We start from the raw sequence: 9639 nt of genomic DNA, 5'->3' as shown, positions 1-9639 counted from the left end.
GTGGCAGCATCATGGTTTGGGCCTGTTTTTCTTCAGCAGGGACAGGGAAGATGGTTAAAATTGATGGGAAGATGGATGGAGCCAAATACAGGACCATTCTGGAAGAAAACCTGATGGAGTCTGCAAAAGACCTGAGACTGGGACGGAGATTTGTCTTCCAACAAGACAATGATCCAAAACATAAAGCAAAATCTACAATGGAATGGTTCACAAATAAACATATCCAGGTGTTAGAATGGCCAAGTCAAAGTCCAGACCTGAATCCAATCGAGAATCTGTGGAAAGAACTGAAAACTGCTGTTCACAAACGCTCTCCATCCAACCTCACTGAGCTCGAGCTGTTTTGCAAGGAGGAATGGGCAAAAATTTCAGTCTCTCGATGTGCAAAACTGATAGAGACATACCCCAAGCGACTTACAGCTGTAATCGCAGCAAAAGGTGGCGCTACAAAGTATTAACTTAAGGGGCTGAATAATTTTGCACGCCCAATTTTTCAGTTTTTTATTTGTTAACAAAGTTTGAAATATCCAATAAATTTTGTTCCACTTCATGATTGTGTCCCACTTGTTGTTGATTCTTCACAAAAAAAATTACAGTTTTATATCTTTATGTTTGAAGCCTGAAATGCGGCAAAAGGTTGCAAAGTTCAAGGGGGCCGAATACTTTCGCAAAGCACTGTATCAGGAATTGATACATTGTCACATACTGTGAACGATCATTGTACATGGTACTTCCCACCTTGGTGAACCCTTCTCTTATCATGGAGAGCGTCTAGTGACAGAAAGGGAGACCCAGAACTGGTGTCTTGTGATCCTCATCATGAGTGGGAGTATTGCTGAGATGAAAGTTGATCAGCATGCTGGACAGTGGATGTGACACATGGCCAGGGGAGGACTGGCCCAGGGGGCAATTTCCCCCCAGGCCACTCTGATGCCCCGCAAAAAGGCTGCACCACTTCAGCCACAGACATGCCTAAAGGATTCCTGGTGAGTGCAGGATGAAGACAAAGAAAAAGCGCAGCCCCCCTCCCCAGCATGGATGGTGTAAGCTGTGTCTGAGCAGAGGCCGGTTCCATGCCCCACTGGAGACTCTCCTCCCCCAGCCAGCCCTGACCAAGTTGTCCCAGCTCCCCCCCAACTGCCCCCTGCTGGATTCGATCAGTAGAGAGTACATGGAGAGGAACATCGGCCTGAAATGGGGGTCAGGAGGAGGCCAGGAAGAGGTAGAGTGGGAGGGGGGCCGAGTTCCTGCGCCATAGGCCTCTTGTTTGTACTTGCCCCCTGGGCCAAAAGTTGCCAGTCAGTCCCTGCACATGGCCATCTTTTGTCACTTTCACTTACTCTTTGTCCCGAATACTTCCTGAATAACAGATGTGAGGGTCTCATACCAACGTACCGCCCCCTCTAAGCAGCTGCTTGGGAAACAGGAACGTTTTATTATTATTTTATGAATTATCTTTCTCTTGAGGAGCAGTGATGTGAAATTTAATTCATTTTTATTAGTTGGTAATATTGTGATTATATACAACTGCCACTCAACCAGTTAATGGCAGCTGTGAGCAGGGCTGTCATTAGGGGGGTGCATCCCATACACATGTAGAGGACCCGGGCATCCCGAAGGGCTCCAAACAGGGTAGGGTTGTCACCTGTCCTCACAATGCCATTAAATTGTAAGCTCCGCTGTTCCCTTGCAGACTGGCACTATGTGGAGGGTCCTGCCCCTCACTAGCCCTCACACACAGCTGTAGGCCCCCACCCTCCCCTGTTCTCCAGCTGTTCACGCCTGGACAGGAGGAGTGGCATTTACTAGAACTGTTCACCTTTCTTTTGCTGGGATGGAGGAGATGGGACTGGTGGAGGACATGGGATGCAGGAGGATGACGACATGGTAGGCGGGCCCTGGGGAATGTTGGTGGTCAGGCCCGGGGGAGGGGGGGGGGCCCAGGCCTAACACTGTGTAAGGGCCCCAAAATTTCGGATGGCTGCCCAGCCTGTGAACATTGAGGAATCAAGAGTCATCCAGATTTACATAGCTCTGTCCATTTCCCGCCCATCTATAATGGTTTAAATAGGTTAGTTGCCTTATTCCCGTGACTTGAGAAAGCACATGCACGTAAAACGCATCGTCATGGCAACCTATCAAGCGTGCGGTCCACTCTGGTTCTCCCGAGGCTTCCGCTGGGTCTTCCAGTTTCCGCCTGCCGCCTATGTGTGATGTCATCTGAACGCGATGCGGTACGTCAGGCTGATCGAGCCGACACACTGCTTCTATCAGGGCTTCCATTGGCATCCCCTTCTTAGCCCATCTGCAGTATTGGATGACCTTCTTCTTGATGCTTGGGGCTTCCACAACGTCCTAACGTTTCTCTACATTTTAACTTTATCTATGCTTATCAATTTGAAATAAAAGTCTTGGGAAGATGAAATGTCAACAGTTTCTTATGCTAATTGGCTCCCACTACAGTGACCATTGCGGGCACCGAGTGCAGTCTCTTTGTTTGCTCATGACTATATTTTGCACCACTCCAGGTGCTTTTAGACAGCTGCCCAGGTCTGCCCTGGTTCCTTCATCCATCCCTCTGTTCTTTGTGCCTCTAGCGCTCAGTACATGCTTGTTTTTTCTGGAGAAACGGGATATCCCTCCCTTCACAGCCAGGCACACAGAATTTCCACAGGCACTCAGAGTCAGAAAACAGTCCAGCTTCTTTTTTGTTTGTTTTATTGAGGGATTAGAACTTGGATGGGGATAGGGAAATTATGGGATGTCCCAGAAAACTCTTCAGGGACAACTCTCCCTATATACCACGGATCCTCAAACTATGGCCCTCCAGCTGGTGCAGAACTCCACATCCCATGAGGCATTGTAAAACTCTGACATTCAGAGACATGACTCAGGAATTGTAGTTCCTGAACAACTGGAGGGCCATAGTTTGAAGATCCCTGCTAAATACAGTCTCTATGTACACTCCAATACTTCCTCCAGCACTCACTTGCTTGCAAAGAGAGAATGTTGGGACACTTTTAGTGGATCTGACAAGGCACTCAGCCAGCTCAAAGCAAAAGCCCTTTACAGGCAGGAACCCCGGCCTCTTTGGTTGTGTAGCAAAGCCTAGTGCCCAGCTTACATCCTTGTGGCTACTGATCCCAGCACCACCTCTTCAGGCACTATCAACCCCCTGGCTGCAGCTGCCCCTTTCATTAGCCCTCCTGACTACTTCTCCACAGTCCTCCCTGGCTGCACGCTCACTAGCCCACCCGGCTGACCCCTCTGGAGACTCCTGGATGTGCTGACTCTCTCCTTCTGTCCTCTCCTTGCTCCTGTGCCTTCAGGAAGGTTTTCATCTATGGGTTGTAGAGGGTCACTACAGTACCCAAGCCCCCCCCCCCCCCCCCAGACTAGGGGGAACCCTCTAAGGGCCACCAACAGCCTCTCTTTCTTCCACTCAACTGCCCCTGCTGGCATGACCCCTGCACATTTATGAGGTAAACAGGCCCCCTTCCAGTCCCTTTACTGGGGATTGGTCAAGGACCTCATGAATATGCCAAGAAGCTACTCCTAGACTCCACCCTTCTGGAAGCTTCTCCACAGTTCCAGAAAGCAGGGGGAGTTATCAGAGGTGTTGCTTGCTAAATCATTAATCCTCCCTGAGTCACTCAGCCCTGACCCAGATTCAACCTAGGCCTGGCTCTCAGCCAAACTAATTTTCCTACACTACCAAACCTATTTACATCTAGCACACGCTTGAGAGTGCTACACTAAAAATATCAGCAAGATTATTAGGACAGAGGACAGTTAAAGTCGAAGTCCAATCAAAACCTAACTAGGTTTGAACCTGCTCCGATTCTAGTTTAAGCCCTATACTAACTACTCTGTAAAGGAAAGAGGTCTTTATGTACCTAAGCTAAGGGCACACTGGTCCAGCCATGTGATCAGCTCCAAGCACTGACTTCAGTGTAGAGGAGGGACAGCTGACAACAGATGCCCCATTGTAAGTCAGTAGGTAACATCACCACCCGGGTTCTGCAGAGTTAGTGCTCTCTCCTCTCCCCTGAAGCCGGCCGCTAGAAAGATTGCGTGACCGGAAACAGAGTAACCTTAAATTAAAGGAAAGGTGTGTATACTTACCTATGCTGAGGGCGCTCTGTTCCGGTCATGTGATCTCCCCAGTAGCTGGCTTCAGGGGAGAAGAGAGATCACTGACAATGGCTGCAGTGCCTAGGGGCGGTGACATCACCTATAGACTTACTATAGGCATTTGTTTTCCAGAGTGCCCTTAGATTAGGTAATTATAGACATATTTCCTCTACAGCACAGCAGTGGTCTCCAAACTGCAGCCCTTTGTCCTTGGGGCACTATTACTACCAGTGACACCAATGTTGGGGTATTATTCCTTCCCCTTATACCAACAATGGAGCAATATTTGTTCTACCGACACCAATGATAGGGCACTACTCATCCCACTGATACAAGGATGGGGCACAATTTCTCCCACTGATACCAATGATGGGGCACTATTCCTTCCACTGACACCAATGATGGAGCACTATTCCTCCCACTGACACCAATGATGGAGCACTATTCCTCCCACTGACACCAATGATGGGACACTATCCCTCCCACTAACACCAATGATGGGGCACTATTCCTCCCACTGACACAAAGGTTGAGGGCACAATTCCTTCCACTGACACCAAGGATGGGGCACTATTCCTTCCACTGACACCAATCATGGGGCACTATTCCTGCCACAGACACCAACGATGGGGCGCTATTCCTGCCACTGATGGGGCACTATTCCTTCCACAGACACCAATGATAGAGCACTATCCCTCCCACTGACACCAATGATGGGGCACTATCCCTCCCACTGACACCAAGGATGGGGCATTGTTTACTCCTATTGACCCCAGGGCATGTTTCCCTCACATTGATAGACCAGCCTCCCCAAAATCTGAAAAACAGTAAACTTTGTTTAGAAAGTTTGGAGACCGCCTGATCTACAGGGTAGTTAGCACAGAGCTTAGAATGGGGGTGGGAACAGGTCTAAGCTTAGGCTTTGACTGGACTTCCACTTTGAAGGATGACTATCCTCATCCTTTATAGAGTTTGAAGTCTTCAACTGGACTTGGTCTGTAATGTTAAAGAAGTTTCACAGCTTCTACAAACCACTTCATCAGTTCCTATGAGTATCAGGAAGATATCCCAATATTTTCTAAGGTAGCAATGACATCTTTTGAAAAGTTCGGTTCGAACAGAACACCCAAACTTCCCGAAAGTTCGGCCCGGATTTCAGAACCCCATTGAAATCAATGGGACCCGAAGTTCGGTAATCAAAAAACACAATTTTGAAGCCCTAAAACCCAATAAATGCCCCTAAAAAGTGCCTAGGGTTCTGGGTCATGCCCCAGGGACTATTAATCACACAAAAAAAAGTTCTTAAAAATTGTCATTTTTGATAGAGAGACAATTATTGAAAAGAAAAAAAATGAGATTTCTTTGGATTTAGTGTCTGGGGGGGGGGGGGGGGTCTAAAAAGTGTACCTGTGAAGTTTCAGCTCTGTAGCATGTCCAGAAACAGAAAAAAAAGTTTGTTTGTATTAGAATTGTAGTAGAACAGGATAGTGGCTTCGCTATTTTCACACCCGGCTTTTTGTTGCAGGCGTTTATAGGGCTTTTTTGTGGACGTGTTTGGAGACAGGCATGACATCTGAACTTCTGTGTAGGGGTATATATATACACACACATGTATGTATATATACACATACAAATATATAGGTGTGAAAGTAGCAGAACCCTATGGCCGGCGCTAATGAAATTATTAACAGCCATAGGACTTCGCTCCTTTCACACCTATATGTGTGTATGTGTATAAATACATATAAAAGTGTGTGTGTATATATACCCCTATACACAAGTTCAGATGTTATGCCTGCCTCCAAAGACGCCCAAAAAAACGCCTGCTACAAAAACACCCAGGTGTGTTGTTACACGCATTTTTTTTGGGCGTCTTTGGAGGCAGGCATAACATCTGAACTTGTGTATAGGGGTATATATACACACACACTTATATGTATTTATACACATACACACATATAGGAGCAAAGTCCTATGGCTGTTAATTTCATTAGCGCAGCCATAGGGTTCTGCTACTTTCACACCTATATATGTGTATGTGTATATATGCCCCTACACAGAAGTTCAGATGTCATGCCTGCCTCCAAACACGTCCACAAAAACAGCCTAATAAAACGCCTGCAACAAAATGGCCAGGTGTGAAAGGAGCGAAGCCACGATCCTGCTGTAATGCAATTCTAATAGAAAAGATCTTTTTTCTATGGCGGTCACCCTGAAATGGAAGGGTTTGGTCACCCTGCCATAGCAGTCACAGCCAGTTAACCCTACAATACACTACGGTCCCCTGACACTTAACACTTTCCCTACAGAAACTAGATTATTAAATCTAACTATAGTGGAAAATAGTACCCTAACTACACTAGATATCCCTTTCCTCACACTAATAATTGCTAAATGACACTTTGAAGCAGGAATAACAGAACTGCTTCCACTCTCTTCCACAGCCCTGTATTAAAGTGCTAGAGATTTGGCGGGGCTATCTTATATACTGGGGGGCGTATTCACTACTGATTGGCCTCTGGACCCCCTAGTCACTCCAATCACATTCCTAGCATTCTCCTGCCCCCTCAATTGGCTTTTACTGATGGTTCTGGTCCAATCACGGGCTTTTAAAGGCCATTTCCTGTCCCATTGCATTTTGGTCGGTTCTGGTTGCCGAATTCCGAACTTTTTCAGCAAAAAGTTTGAAATTCGGCCGAATTTCGAACAGTCAATGTTTGGGTCGAACCGATGGTCGACCCGAACCGTTCCATCATCCCTAATTATGACCACTAGATGGAGCTGAAGACCATAAAAAATATTTAATTCCTAAAATTATCAGCACGATATAAATGGCCATTTTGTGGTATTTTACTAATTCACCATATTTCATATGAATGTACAGTATAACCTAAACATTTTAGACTGCCCAAGTATACCCCTTCTTGGAAACAGTATTCCCAGATGGCAGTGGACTCTTTCAGCAGGACAATGCGTCCTGCCACACTGCAAAAATGGTTCAAGAATGGTTTGAGGAACACAACGACGAGTTCAGGGTGTTAACTTGCCACCAAAATTCTTCAAAACTCAATTAATGGAGCATCTATGGGATGTGGTGGAAAAACAAATCCACTCCATGGAGACCCCACCTTGCAACTTACAGGACTTAAAGGATCTGCTACTGAGGATGGGGCACCATTCCTCCCACTGATACCAATGATGGGGCACCATTCCTCCCACTGACACCAATGATGGCGCACCATTCCTCCCACTGACACCAATGATGGGGCACTATTCCTCCCACTGACACCAATGACGGGGCACTATTCTTCCCACTGACGGGGTTCTATTCATCTGTAGGATGAGCTGTAGAAACAAGTCCACTACATGGAGACCCCACCTCATAACTTACAGAACTTAAAGGATCTGCTACTGCTGGCTTGGTGTTTAGATACCACGGCATATCTTCAGAGGTCTAGTGTAGTCCATACCTTGAGGGGTCAGGGTTGTTTTGTTGCAAAAGGGGGACCTAATCAATATATAGGTAGTCATAAAATTATGACTGATCATTACGGGATCCCTGTGGAAACTGGAAATGACTGTATAGACATCGCTACTCCAGTCATCTCCACTAACTTCTCGGTCCTGTGCTGAGCAGCTGCCCTGCTACAATGTGAACACAGGTCAGCCGCTCAGTATAGGCATCATTCATATTCTTAAAGAATGCAAAGTGTTCTCTGATTGGACTATCAGGGATAAACTACAGCAATTTTATCAGCTGTAACCTGGTTTAACCACTTTTCAGCAGCACACCCCCTTATCTGCAGCATGTTTACTGTAATGGTGATTAATATAATTTTGGCATTTTTCAGGAGATTAAATTTACCCATCCTATTTACTGATCTATTAAGCCATGGCTGATCTCAGATTTCCTCCCTTGTGTCCGTGGTTGGATGTCAAGATTACCAGAGACTGTCCCTGAAAATGTTTTTTCTTTTCAGATAAGGGCTTCTTACAACAGCACTTCTGACGAAACGCGTAGAACACACAGACATCACCACATTCACTGTCGGGAGACAGGGACTTCTTTGAACAGTTTGGTGTGTTTTTATCCTCTATTATGTGAGCGCTTTACCTTACTTTTAATAGAGAAACACGTACTGATTTACATTACCGGGAGCACTTCCCTTCCTCTTTTCTATGGCTATCTTATGAGAGCGGTTGTTATAATGTGAAACCAGAAGATATCATGCTATCCCTGTGGGATTTCCCCAATTTCTAAGTGCTGTATGACCGCTCAGTTGCTGGGGGGTCAGTATCTTCCAGCATGAGTTTATTTTTAACATCGAAGTGGTTAGAATATCACTGAGATATTTGAAGATTTCTTTGGATCGCACTTGTTCCCTTGGGACATTTGGATGGACTTTATCAATTGATTTTCATTTTTTATATAGGACACATGATTTGGATATTGTTACGAATGTGCTTATATGATATATATATATATATATATATATATATATATATTTTTTTTTTTTTTTTATAGTGGGTATGAGTATTTTTGCATAATTTAATTTGCATTTTCTACAAATGATTTGGTTAGGTATTACTATGAACATGTTTATATGATATAAATTGATTGTTTTATATGCATTTGAAGGGACGGTGTAATATATGCACTTGTTTTGTTTTGTTTTCACATTAAAAGCATATTGCGGTTGTTTTTGATGATTTGCTTTGATGCATAGTATTTAAGTTGATTTTAAAGGAATAGCGCAGCACTTGCTATATATTGTGAATTATATCGTATTTAAAAGATATTGTTCAGGCTTCTTTTCCTGTTGAGTATTTATAGCCTATACACTGTACTAATGACACTGCTGGGAAGGGGTTAACTGTGTGCTACTACTTTCTGATCTGGCTGTTTTTTCTCCCTGCTTTTCAGGGAGAAAAAAAAAAAGTCAGATTGCAGTTCTTTGTACACAGAGTTCTGTGTGTTTGTTGCTGTGATTAGGTATAGCCAATCAGCAGGTTTCAGCCAAAACATTTGGGGGAATTCTGCTTCCAAACAGTCAAGCCCTGCGGTGTACTCATACGTCACGGTGCACCTCCTGGTTTGGTGGCACGAATGCGTGTGCCCCCTGCTGTGATTAAACAAAGCACGGGTCAGCAGGAGGTATGCATATTCGCGCCAAAGAGGTTCACTGTGACGTATGAGTACGTCGCAGAGCTTGACTGTGCCGCTCGCAGTGCATCTACTGTGAGCAAGTCAGTAAGCAGTTAAAGGGTAACTCCACTTTCATGCGGGAAAAAAAAAAAAAAAAGAATAGCAAAAAAGAAAAATAATATAGCGTATACAATTGCAACACAAATCATATTGTAATTGAATGTTATTAAAAATGACCTTTCCTTTTCAATCTGCAGCTGTTGTAATTTTCTGAATATGAGCGCCTGGAGCTGTTCTGTACACAGAATGTATACTGACCACACCCCCAGAAACATCATTTCCTGCTTGTGTGATTGGCT

The sequence above is a fragment of the Pelophylax lessonae genome (genome assembly GCF_965119305.1).
Source record: "Pelophylax lessonae genome assembly, chromosome: 5".
Taxonomy (NCBI): Eukaryota; Metazoa; Chordata; class Amphibia; order Anura; family Ranidae; genus Pelophylax; species Pelophylax lessonae.
Note: the sequence above shows the minus strand (reverse complement) of the source record.